General features: G+C 36.5%; 1 long non-coding RNA gene across 1 annotated transcript in view; it reads right to left on the bottom strand.

Moving 5' to 3' along the window:
• The window catches only part of LOC309960172, a 217936-nt gene that overhangs the window by 82010 nt on the left and 121554 nt on the right, over positions 1 to 14372 (bottom strand). Inside the window, exon 4 of the long non-coding RNA XR_014326124.1 lies at positions 13743 to 13889. This is a non-coding gene — a long non-coding RNA (uncharacterized lncRNA). The remainder of the gene's footprint in view (positions 1 to 13742; positions 13890 to 14372) is intronic.

Genomic DNA, 14372 nt, shown 5'->3' with positions numbered 1-14372 from the left:
CTAGGACCTCGGAAAAACAACGGAGGCAAAGATCAAGAAGATGCAAGAAATGTTTAACAAATATCTAGAAGAATTAAAGAACAAACAAACAGAGTTGAACAATACAATAACTGAAATGAAAAATACACTAGAAGGAATCAACAGCAGAATAACTGAGGCAGAAGAATGGATAAGTGACCTGGAAGACAGAATGGTGGAATTCACTGCTGTGGAACAGAATAAAGAAAAAAGAATGAGAAGAAATGAAGACAGCCTAAGAGACCTCTGGGACAACATTAAACGCAACAACATTCACATTATAGGGTTCCCAGAAGAAGAAGAGAGAGAGAAAGGACCCCAGAAAATATCTGAAGAGATTAGAGTCGAAAACTTCCCTAACATGGGAAAGGAAATAGCCACCCAAGTCCAGGAAGCACACAGAGTCCCAGGCAGGATGAACCTAAGGAGAAACACGCTGAGACACATAGTAATCAAATTGGCAATTAAACACAAAGAAAAATTATTGAAAGCAGCAAGGGAAAAACGACAAATAACATACAAGGGAACTCCCATAAGGTTAAGAGCTGATTTCTAGGCAGAAACTCTACAAGCCAGAAGGGAGTGGCATGATATACTTAAAGTGATGAAAGGGAAGAAACTACAACGAAGATTACTCTACCCGGCAAGGATCTCATTCAGATTCAATCGAGAAATCAAAAGCTTTACAGAAAAGTAAAAGCTAAGAGAAGTCAGCACCATCAGATCAGCTTCGCAACAAATGCTAAAAGAACTTTTCTAGGCAGGAAACACAAGAGAAGAAAAAGACCTACAAAAACAAACAAACAACAATTAAGAAAATGGTAATAGGAATATACGTATCAATAATTACCTTCAATGTAAATGGATTATGAGCTCCAACCAAAAGACATAGACTGGCTAAATGGATACAAAAACAAGACCCATATGTATATTGTCTATAAGAAACCCACTTCAGACCTAGGGACACATACAGACTGAAAGTGAGGGGATAGAAAAAGATACTCCATGAAAATGGAAATCAAAAGAAAGCTTCAGTAGCAATACTCATATCAGACAAAAGAGACTTTAAAATAAAAACTGTCATAAGAGACAAGGAAGGACTCTACATAATGATCAAGTGATCAACCCAGGAAGAAGATATAACAATTGTAAATACATATGCACCCAACATAGGAGCACCTCAATACATAAGGCAACTGCTAACAGCTATAAAAGAGGAAATTGGCAGTAACACAATAATAGTGGGGGACATTAACACCTCACTTACACCAATGGACAGATCATCCAAGCAGAAAATTAATAAGGAAACACAAGTTTTAAAAGACACAATAGACCAGATAGATTTAATTGATATTTATAGGACATTCCATCCGAAAACAGCAGATTACACTTTCTTCTCAAGTGCACAAGGAACATTCTACAGGACAGATCACAACTTGGGTCACAAATCAAGCCTCAGTAAATTTAAGAAAATTGAAATAATATCAAGCACCTATTCTGACCACAACGCTATGGGATTAGAAATCAATTACAGGGAAAAAAAACATACAAAACACAAAAACATGAGGCTAAACAGTACTTTACTAAGTAACCAAGAGATCACTGAAGAAATCAAAGAGGAAATAAAAAAATACCTAGAGCAAATGACAATAAAAACACGACAATCCAAAACCTGTGGGATGCAGCAAAAGCAGCTTTAAGAGGGAAGTTTATAGCTATAGATGCCTACCTCAAGAAACAAGAAAAATCTCAAATAAACAATCTAACCTTACACCTAAAGGAACTAGAGAAAGAAGAACAAAACCCAAAGTTAGCAGAAGGAAAGAAATCATAAAGATCAGAGAAGAAATAAATGAAATAGAAACAAAGAAAACAATAGCAAAGATCAATAAAACTAAAAGCTGGTTCTTTGAGAAGATAAACAAAATCGATAAACCATTAGCCAGACTCATCACGAAGAAGAGGGAGAGGACTCAAATCAATAAAATTAGAAATGAAAAAGAAGTTACAACAGACACTGCAGAAATACAAAGCATCCTAAGAGACTACTATAAGCAACTCCATGCCAATAAAATGGACAACCTGGAAGAAATGGACAAATTCTTAGAGACGTATAACCTTTCAAGACTGAACCAGGAAGAAATAGAAAATATGAACAGACCAATCACAAGTAATGAAATTGAAACTCTGATGTAAAATCTTCCAACAAACAGAAGTTCAGGACCAGATGGCTTCACAGGCAAATTCTATCAAACATTTAGAGAAGAGCTAACACCCATCCTTCACAAACTCTTCCAAAAAATTGCAGAGGAAGAAACACTCCCAAACTCATACTATGAGGCCACCATCACCCTGATACCAAAACCAGACAAAGATACTACACAAAAAGAAAATTACAGACCAATATCACTGATGAATATAGATGCAAAAATCCTCAACAAAATACTTGCAAACAGAATCCAACAACACATTAAAAGGATCAAACACCATGATCAAGTGGGATTTATCCCAGGGATGCAAGGGTTCTTCAAGAAACACAAATCAATCAATGTGACACCCCATATTAACAAATTGAAGAATAAAAACCACATGATCATTTCAATAGATGCAGAAAAAGCTATTGACAAAATTCAACACCCATTTATGATAAAAACTCTCCAGAAAGTAGGCATAGAGGGAACCTACCTCAACATAATAAAGGCCATATACGACAAACCCACAGCAAACATCATTCTCAATGGTGAAAAACTGAAAGCATTTCCTCTAAGATCAGGAACAAGGCAAGGATGTCCACTCTCGCCCCTATTATTCAACAGAGTTTTAGAAGTCCTCGTTATTCAATAGCAACCAGAGAAGAAAAAGAAATAAAAGGAATCCAAATTAGAAAAGAAGTAGTAAAACTGTCACTGTCTGCAGATGACATGATACTATACATAGAGAATCCTAAAGATGCCACCAGAAAACTAGTAGAGCTAATCAATGAATTTGGTAAAGTTGCAGGATACAAAATTAAGGCACAGAAATCTCTTGCATTCCTATACACTAATGATGAAAAATCTGAAAGGAAAATTAAGGAAACACTCCCATTTATCACTGCAACAAAAACAATAAAATACCTAGGAATAAACCTACCTAAGGAGACAAAAGACCTGTTTGCAGAAGACTATAAGACACTGATGAGAGAAATTAAAGATGATACAAACAGGTGGAGAGATATACCATGTTCTTGGATTGGAAGAATCAATATTGTGAAAATGACTATACTACCCAAAGCAATCTACAGATTCAATGCAATCCCTATCAAATTACCAATGGCATTTTTTACAGAACTAGAAGAAAAAGTCTTAAAATTTGTATGGAGACACAAAGGACCCTGGATAGACAAAGCAGTCTTGAAGGAAAAAAACAGAGCTGGAGTAATCGGACTCCCTGACTTCAGACCATACTACAGAGCTACAGTAATCAAGTCAGCATGGTACTGGCACAAAAACAGAAATATAGATCAATGGAACAAGACAGAAAGCCCAGAGATAAACCCACGCACCTATGGTCAACTAATCTATGACAAAGGAGGCAAGGATATACAATGGAGTAAAGACAGTCTCTTCAATAAGTGGTGCTGGGAAAACTGGACAGCTACATGTAAAAGAATGAAATTAGAACACTCCTCCCTAACACCATACACAAAAATAAACTCAAAATGGATTAGAGACCTAAATGTAAGACCGGACACTATAAAACTCTTAGAGGAAAACATAGGAAGAACACTCTTTGACATAAATCACAGCAAGATCTTTTTTGATCCACCTCCTAGAGTAATGGAAATAAAAACAAAAATAAACAAATGGGACCTAATGAAACTTCGAAGCTTTTGCACAGCAAAAGAAACCATAAACAAGACGAAAAGACAACCCTCAGAATGAGAGAAAGTATTTGCAAATGAATCAACGGACAAAGGAGTAATCTCCAAAATATATAAACAGCTCACACAGCTCAATATTAAAAAAAAGAAACAACCCAATCCAAAAATGGGGAGAAGACCTAAATAGACGTTTCCCCAAAGAAGACATACAGATGGCCAAGAAGCATATGAAAAGCTGCTCAACATCACTAATTATTAGAGAAATGCAAATCAAAACTACAATGAGGTATCCCCTCACACCAGTCAGAATGGGCATCATCAGAAAATCTACAAACAACAAATGCTGGAGAGGGTGTGGAGAAAAGGGAACCCTCCTGCACTGTTGGTTGGAATGTAATTTGATACAGCCACTACAGAGAACAGTATGGAGGTTCCTTAAAAAACTAAAAATAGAATTACCATATGACCCAGCAATCCCAGTACTGGGCATATACCCAGAGAAAACCATCATTCAAAAAGACACATGAGCCCCAGTGTTCACTGCCACACTATTCACAATAGCCAGGTCATGGAAGCAACCTAAATGCCCATTGACAGACGAATGGATAAAGAAGATGTAGTACATATATACAATGGAGTATTACTCAGCCATAAAAATGAACGAAATTGGGTCATTTGTAGAGACGTAGATGCATCTAGAGCCTGTCATACAGAGTAAAGTAAGTCAGAAAGAGTAAAACAAATATCTTATAGTAACACATATATGTGGAACCTAGAAAAATTGTACAGATGAACCGGTTTGCAGTGCAGACATGGAGACACAGATGTAGAGAACAAACGTATGGATACCAAGGGGGGAAAGTGGCGGGGGGTGGGGTGATGAATTGGGAGATTGGGATTAACATATATACACCAATGTGTATAAAATGCATAACTAATAAGAACCTGCTGTATAAAGAAATAAATAAAAGAAAATCTGGACCAAAAAAAAAAAATCTGTTAAAGAGAAAATAAATAAATAAAATACACTCTGTCCTGAAAGTTTCTGAGTTTATGGTTCTAGCTATAACTAACTTACAAATAACTTCTAAATTTCAGTCACTTGTTGGAGGAAAAAACATATACGTAAATAGCAACGAATAAGATATATTATAGTTTATGTTACAACTGTAGCACCATTTATGAGGTGGTACATGTGAGGGCATCTATGCTTGTGTTTGAACACACATGTATGCATTTTCATAGGCTGTATTTATAATCATAATAACTCATGAACATGTTTCCTCAGATCTAGGACTAGGAAATGCAACCACTCCACTTACAGCCAAATCTGCAGCACAGATGTGACCCAAAAAGTGGGCAGATTAGTGTTAATTCTGTTGTCCTCTTAACATGCAAGACTGTTCCTTTTCTGAAAAATAAAGTCAGAGTCCACAGTTCGTAGTCCTTGCCAAGGTTCTCTCAGTACAAACAGCTCCCAAACTAAGTTACACAAAATTCTGAACATCCCTGTTTACCTCTAATAAATGTCCTCCCAGGAGTCCATTGGTAACATGCATAAAGCAATATTCTGTTTCCTTTTCTCTTTTCCAAATAGTTTTGTATACATGAGTCCTATTGTGTTGCTGTTGTGATATTAACTCTGGAAACTGTGGATGGATGTTTGACCACCTTATAAAATAAACAAATTAAACTTTCTGCGGACTGTATCAAGAATCAGTAAGCTACTGTTCATTCCTAAGGGTAACTTTCAATATATTTAGATTGGACAAACTACTGGTCTCTAGGGTTCTGCCAAAGCATTCTACTTGGACTCCAGGCAAAAAAGTTGAGATAGCAGAGACTCTTCTGCCCTAATTTTCTGGCCCCTCTGGCGCCAATCTGGAGAGGTCTAAATGAACAGGCCTGAATTCTCAAAGGATCTACACCACTGCCATGTTTCCAATCCCTTTTTGTACATTTTTATATCATGGCTTGGCCTCATATAATAAAGAATTTAACCCCTTCAAACCACTTCTCCATCTAGGTCCTACTAGATCTTTCATTTTTTTCACCAGCAGACATCCTCAAAAAGCAACTACTATTCTTTTACATGTAGCTGTCCAGAGAGTGGCATGGACATATATACACTACCAAACATAAAATAGATAGCTAGTGGGAAGCAGCCGCATTGCACAGGGAGATCAGCTCGGTGCTTCGTGACCACCTAGAGGGGTGGGATAGGGAGTGTGGGAGGGAGGGAGACGTAAGAGGGAACAGATATGGGAACATATGTATATGTATAACTGATTCACTTTGTTATAAAGCAGAAACTAACACACCATTGTAAAGCAATTATACTCCAATAAAGGTGTTTAAAAAAAATAAAAACTGAATACAAAAAAAAAAGCAACTACTAACTTCTCCAAGTGTTTTGACTACACTGAAAGATATTCACGAAGATTACAGGTTTATTTCACCAAACATACTCCTTGCTGTAATTTTCATATTGTTTTCACAAAACTGACTGACTATACATATTACAAAATCATGCTGATAGTGCTAAAATCAAAACTCTTTGAACAATAATGACCAACATACATCCTCGATTAATATCATGATTTAGGCAATAGCACCAAAATAATTACACAGGGCTTCATTCATTCATTAATTCAATCAACAAATATTTCTTAGATTATGTCTCATGTATTATGCAATATTCTAGAAACAAAAACAAATTACTGATTTTTGTCTTCTAAAGATATATAGAATAAAAAGTGATATGTAAATAAATAAATGCAGTGAAATGTTACAGGTGTTATGACTAATCTTCAGGATACAATGAGATCCCAAAGGAGAAAATAATCAGTCTCATCTTTAAGAGAGGAACGATATAAGTATAACTGAAAGTGAAAAACAAACATACAGTCACATCTCCTCTGATTAGGAACAGATTAAAAACTTGATATGGCCCAATTTAAGAAGAAACTACCACTTCAAACGTTTTGCCAATTCTTTGTATAAGCAAAAGAGGATGTCAGAAGATAACCCTGTTACCCATTCATACCATTAACCTAATATCTTGTGCAAGGCAAGACACATAGTATATGGAATCCAAACTTTAGAAAAGGGGACGTGAATGTTCTCTTCATGATTACATAAAGTCCTACAGGCAGATAACATTGACTTGAGGAAAATCTTTCTCTGTTTCAATAGTGAATTAGAGTATACCATCTCTGAGAATTATGATTTGATCAAGGAAATGTGTGTGTGTGTGTGTGTGTGTGTGTGTGTGTTCTATCCCAAGTTGCAAACAAGAAGAATTCAAGAAGAACTGGGGGAGGAAGACATATCTTTATCACACACTAGCAGAGAGGCCCTGAAGTGTGCCTGGATTGGGACACGGGATTGCCACATATGGTGATGCAGGCTGTGTAACACAAAACTCCAGGGCTTGCTTTTCATGATATGACATCTTTAAAGTGATGGAAGAAAACAAGTGTCAACGTAGAATTCTACATCCAGTGAAAATATTTTTCAAGAATGAAGGCAAAATAAAGATTGTTGGGACAAACAAAAGCTGAGAGAATTCATCACCAACAGAGCCGTACTACAGGAAGTTCTTCCAGCAGAAGGAAAATGATACCAGATGGAAATTTGGATTTACACAAAGGAATAAAGAGCACCAGGAATAGTAAATGTGAGAGTAAATATAAAGAAATTTTTTATCTTTTAAAAAAATAAAAGTTAGAGCAATAATGATAACAGTGTATTGTAGGTTTTATATATAGAATACCACAAAGGATGGGAGGTGAAAATGTAAGATTCTTGCACTAAACATGAAGTGGTATAATATTATTTGAAGGTAAACTGTGATAAGTTAAAAATGTGTACTATAAATTCTACTGCAACTGCCAAAAATATGAAACAAAGAGTTATTATCAATAAATCAATGGTAGAAAAATGCAATCATACAAAATAGTCAATTAAAGAAAGAAGGCAACTATAGTATAGCTGACTCACTTTGTTATAAAGCAGAAACTAACACACCACTGTAAAGCAATTATACTCCAATAAAGATGTTTAAAATTAAAAAGAAAGAAAGAAAAAAAGGGAACAGGGAACAAAGGAGATACAGGATAAATAAAAAACGAATTACAAGGTGATAAATTTAAACCAAACTACAACAACCAGATTAAATGTAAATGGCCTAAACATTCCAATTAAAAGGCATAGATCATCAGATTGGGTCATAAAGGTAAAACCCAATGATATGCTGTTTCCACAAAACTCACTTTAAATAAAAGACTCAGATAGGTTAAAAAGAAAAGGATGGAAAAATATATATTATGCAAACAGAAATCATAAGAAAGCTGAAGTGGTTCTATTAATATCAGAGAAAGTAAACTTCAGAACAGGAAATATCAGGGATAAATAGGAACATTTAATAATGATAAAGGAGTCAAGAGGCCATATTAATCATAAATATATAAGCCTCTTAAAAACAGTGTTTGAAGATACGTGGAGCAAAAACCAATAGAACTTAAAAGAAGAAACAGACAATCCACAATTATAGTCAGAGGTTTCAACATACCTTTTCTCAATAATTGATAGAACAAGTAGACAAAAAATCAGTAAGGATAAAAATGAGGGGAAGTAAAATATAAAATTCAAGAGTGTGAATTTGTCTCATAAAATAATTGAGGAAGACAGATCAGTTGAATGGGACAGTAACAGGTTTAGTTACCAGATGAAAGGCAATCCCTGGAGTTTTGCAGTACACAGCCTACAATGCCATATGTGACATACCTATTTCCCAGTCTAGGCCCACTTCAGGGTCTCTCTGGTAGTGGGTAATAAAGATATGTCCTCCTCATTTTCTTCTTAAATCCTTTAGTTTCTCATTGGTAACTTTGAATACACACACACACACACACACACACACACACACACACAGGTTTCCTTGAGCAAACAGTAATTTTCAGAGATGGTGCAGTCTCTAACCAGGGCAAGCCATAGTACATAACAACTCATAGCAGTGATTTCCCAAACTCTGGGTTTTAGTTTAGCATAACACCACAGAAGCCTCATCAAAAAGGCCCAAGGTGAACAGTGGATTTCTAATCACTGCTTGATACAAGGATAAAAGGCCTAGCCACCTTGCCTTGATTTGGGACAGTTTTAAAGAGCTGTGCAAATTCCAGAGCTCTACTTGGAGGCAGCTGTGCCCTCTGTAATAATGGCATCCTGCTTCCTTCACTTTGTATTGTTCCTAAGAGCACTCCCCCAACCAACTTCCTACATACAAACCTCTATCTTATAATCTGTTTCACAGGGAACAAAACCTAAGATACAGGGAAATGATGGAGATATGAGAGAATAGCCAAGTCAGAGAGATCAAACACACAATGTTTGAGGAGTGGGTGAGAGAAAAAGGGACAGAAAATATATTGAAAGGGAAAGGCCAAAGAGAGAAAGAAGAAATAGTGTCAAGCAAAAGAGAATTATAAGAAGACTCTGATATCTGACTGTTCATTAGATAATTGGATACCAGTGTCAGAAATGGTTAAGCCTGGATTTGGGAGTTTCAGCACAGAGATGTGACAAGATACCATGAGAAGTTAAAGTCAGGAAAGAAGAATATTAAAAAGAATGCATTGAACTCTAGTCAATGACATGCACTCTTAGAAGTGAAGTACACTGAAGCTTGCAACTTACTTTGAACTGGATGGATTGATGGATGGATGGAAGGACAGATAGATAAAGAAAATACAGTAAAACATTTTTAGAATTTAGAGGTTAGATATATGGCTAGAACTATCCCCTGTATAGTTCTTTTAATTTTTCTGAATGATTGAAAATTTTATAAAAAATATTGGAGGCGGGAGGATACATTGACTTTGACATTGGGGAAATTGATGCCCTTTCCAGAAAAGTGTTAGTGCAATGTGGAGATGTGTGTAGGAGACAGATTGCAGTAGGTTTAAGAATGAGCAGAATGCCAAAAAATGGAAACTGTAACTGTCAACACTTTTTTCCCAAGAAACTTGACTGCTAAGAGAAAGAGACAGATAGGACTGTAGATAGAGAAGGATGCAGGATTGAGAGAGGTGATTTTTGTTTGCTTTCTTGTTTTGTTTGTTTTATTTTGTTTTTAGATGAGAGACTTGCATATTTACGGTTTGTGGGGAAGGAGTCAGTTGAGCAGCAAGTTATACACTTTTGAAGGTAATTTTATCAGCCTTTCCTAATCCTTAAGTCAGAGCCTTTCTAAAGACAATACACTGCCAGTGACATTTATTATTAGGAAAAGGAACAGATTTAAATAATATAGAGAGGAGCAGTTCTGTGTTTAGCTCTAACAAATCTATAGTTCTGGGAAAAACCCCTAAGTTAGGTCTGGCTACAAAATCAGACCCAATAATGCCCACCCTCTAATTCATAGGTATGTTAAGAGAAGAAACATTTATTCCTAGACAGAACTTTATATAAATCTTGAGTGTTTCAATCTGGCAGGCTTGATGTGAAGCACCAGTTCCACAATATACAGTCATGTGATTTGAGGCAAGATATTCTCTAAGCTTCAGTTTTCTCAACTACTAAGTGGGAGCAATAATAATACCTCCTTCAAAGGGTTGTTATCAAGATTAAAAGACAGGATGTATGTAGAGCTATTTAACCAGCTCTGGCACATATGAAGTTCTCAGTAAACAGTGACAATTACAGAGAAGTTTCTAAACTCAGAGTTCCCATTGTCTGATGTGAAACCAGGAAGGGACTTTGTGAAGACACATGTGAATGGCTTGATAGAATACTTGGCACTGGAAAATGAGGTACCAAATTGAAAATTGCAGATGCCCAGACACTATTCTTCTCCTCAGACATAATTAACTTGGGCTGGGTTGTGGCTTCTGCCAAGAAAAATGACTACAAGTTTCTCCCTGTCTGTTCATCCTGAAGGTGTCAACTAAAGCACAGCCTGCTCAGACTAGTTACCTGCCCAGACTAGTACCCAGAGGCTGAGATGGGACACCCTGAAGGCAAAAGTATCCTTCTAACCTCCTTCGGCCTCACAACTCTGATGAGGATCTTTGTTTCGAAGAATAATCGCGTTCTCTGAACACCCTGCTCCTCCAGGAATGTTACAGCTGACCAGATTCTTTCAAAGCAGCCTCTACTTCACAGACAGCTTATGTGAAGCCCCCAAATCAGACATGCTTTTACAGCCATGAAGTAGCAAGAAAAGACTTTTATTCCCCAAGACTCCCAGAATATGAACTCCAGATGAGATCAAAGGTAGCTCTTTGGGTGGGAATTGCAAATATGAGCCTGGTATCTTCAGCATTATGTTGTTAATACTCCAGGAGCAATGAAAAGCCACATGTAAAAACAAATACTCCCATTAAAATAAAAGACCCTAACGGGTTGCCCTCTTTCTATAGCCCACCGATGCCTTCTCCCAGCAACTTGCATGAGTCTTAGTGAAAACATGATTAGATGTGTCAATTTTAATTTGACCCTTAAGAGGGCAACAGACTGTTGCACAATATTAATTGTGCGTTATTGTTCCTGGTGATTGGGGTGGCTGAAACTGCACCACCATACACACACACACGAATGGCTTCACAAAAGCCAGGATTTCAGGGGTTTTTCCTTTATAGTGAGAAAAGGGAGAAGAGACTAAGCTGGGTGAGAGAGATGTGAAATATAATCTACAGTCCTTGGCTTACAACAAAAAAGGCCCACTAGCTTGAAAAATACTGAAGTCTTCCCAGTTCCTGGGGAGATTTTACACATATTTCTTCTGACTTAGGTCAAGGTATTAGAAAGACTTTCTGAAAGAGTGGAACTGATTAACTCAAGCTCTTACCCAGACTGATCCAGGACAAAGGATAATGATACAAAAGAACAGGTTGCGATGTTAAGTAAGGAGAGAGGGCAAGGCTTACGGTTTCATGGTACCAATAAGCTTAAGGCTTTTATTTTCATCTAAATCCTTGAATTTCTAAGTTTAGAAGTTCACCAGCTTGCTGGTCCTGGCCAAAGGGAATGTGATGAATTTGTTAACATTTCCCCAATTCTGCAAAATCAGACAAGTTTTTTCTCTTTATGGTAACATTTTACTTTCAAACTTACAAAAGAAGTTGCAAGCAAAATTGCTTTATCAGTTACTATCCTATGTGTGTATATTATTCTTTATGAACAGTTTAACAATAAGTTGCCCCTTTCCTCCTAAATACTTCCATCTATACTTCCTAAGAACAAAAGCATTCTCTGACATAACCACAGTATGATAACTAAAATCAGAATTTAGTTATCATTTTATTTTCTAATCCAGAGTCAAAATTCCCCTTTTGCCATTTGTCCCAGTGACATTCTTTACACAATTTTTTTCAGTCCAGAATTCAATCTAAGACCATTCCTTGCATTTAGTTATCATGTCTCTTTAGTCTTATCAGAATTATCTTTAATTAGGGTATCTTCAGTATACCTCCTTTTCAACTGGGAATCTGACATGTCCCAGTGTAAGAAAAAAGTTTTCCAAATGAGACTTGATATTGCCAAGCCTTGGTGTCTATAGCTGGAATTTGTGTTCGATGGCTAGAGACTCCTGGCTGCTCTCAAAAGCCAGAATTATTACCCTCTCTAGTTGCTCATTGAATGAACCTCTCCTTCCTTCAAGTCATCCAACAACCATTTGTCTTAATCAGTCACAGTCTGTTACAGTCACAAAAGTGCTGACCCATAAAAAACAATCTACTCAAAAATCAGATTGTTTTCCTTTCAAAAACCATCAACACGCTTATTATGTAAAACAACATATCTGCTTATTTGGCCAGAAAGGAAAGTAGAATAGAACAAAGACATGATTACAATTCTAACACTAAAATATCATGAAATAAAATGTTTGTTTCTGAATAAAATTAAAGTCACTCCCAGCTTCCCACAGCCCATGTATCTCTTTGGATGAGTTAAACAGCTAAATGGACAAGTTCAACATTTGATTCTTCATTAAAATACTTGGAAACACATACTCTTCCCATTAAATAAAAATGTGTATGTAAGGTTCTATTTCCTGAGCTCTTCCCAATGACTCATGAATTCATATCATAGCATTTAGAAAACAATTAAGAAGAAATTGTTAATAGTAATCATAAATGTAACATATTATAATTCTATAGGTAAACCATTAGTTTAGGGATTTTTTTTAAACCAGAAACCAAATGGTATACCATAAGATCACAGAATATAGAACTGGCAGAGATTATAAGGTGTCAAAGACCCCAATGTCCTCATTTACAAATAATGACCATGAAACTCAGAAAGGTTAGGAGACTTGCTCAAGGACACACAGCTAACTAATGGAAGAACCAAGACAAAAACATAAATCTTCTAACAGACAACATTGGACCCTGGCCACTGTGGGATGCTGTAGAAGACAGGTATGACCCATTAAAACTAGATGAAAAACAAGTTTTTGAAGATTAAATCCTATTTTGGATCCACTAGAAAACATCCCAAGTAAAATGAAAAGCAGAAAATACTCTTTTATTCAGAGAAGGTAACTTATACAGTGACTTTTCTGATTTATTTTTTTATAAAGTTTATATTTTCAGGTCATATAGTTCTACAAAGGTGAAATCTTAAATCTTTAGAGCATTTTACCCTAGTTCTCAGAACACTTAATAGTTTAGAAAACCTTAAAAGGGATCACCAGCAGTTCTTTAATTAGCCACTACCTTAAACCACTGTTTGACTACAACAAGGCAGGCCAGGAAATTCTCTAAAGGCTTTAGAAAGACAGAACAACCTTTGGAACTACACCCAACCACTAAACACAGGAGTTTAGAAGACAAAATGCAAGGGCCAGACAGGCAGTTACCTAAACATTCACTTTCAGAGAGTGTCCCCTGTGTCAAACCTCTTCATCTCTGTCTTCCGTAACTGATGTTTTCCTTGACATCCTTGGGTCTCTCACTGCAGTTGGAACTTGGTACCAGAGCTATCAATAGGCCCCTCATAAATTTATCTGTGGAATAAAATGAGAGCAAGCAGTGTACAGATGAGGACAGATACTGGCAAGAATAAAATTTCATATATCCACACACTTGGTTGTGAAGCCAAGCCAAAAACTATGGTCTTTCAACTCATCTATTTCCCCAACCTCCTGTTACAAGTCATGCTGCTTGGGTTCCGAAGCCAGGCAGACACAGGTAAGATTCAAGGCCTAACACTGCCTCTTGATAACTGTGTGATCTTAGAAAATTATTTAACATCTCTCAGGCTTAGTTTTTGTGGTAAAATGGCAGTGAAAATATCTATCCTACAGAGGTGTAATGAGGAATAAATTTCCTGCTGTTAGGAGATACTTAACAAATGTAGCTTCATGAAGCCTGGACTCTATAACAGGCTTTTCCTAAGGTTTATCAGAGACCAGGGAAAGGAGTAAAAGAGCTCATACAACATCATGTAATGAGTCAAAATGATAGATGGGATTGTCACTCTGCTACAT

This window comes from Leucopleurus acutus, assembly GCF_964270905.1.
Source record: "Leucopleurus acutus genome assembly, chromosome: 3".
In the NCBI taxonomy this organism is placed as follows: Eukaryota; Metazoa; Chordata; class Mammalia; order Artiodactyla; family Delphinidae; genus Leucopleurus; species Leucopleurus acutus.
This window is presented reverse-complemented; position numbering and strand designations above follow the sequence as displayed.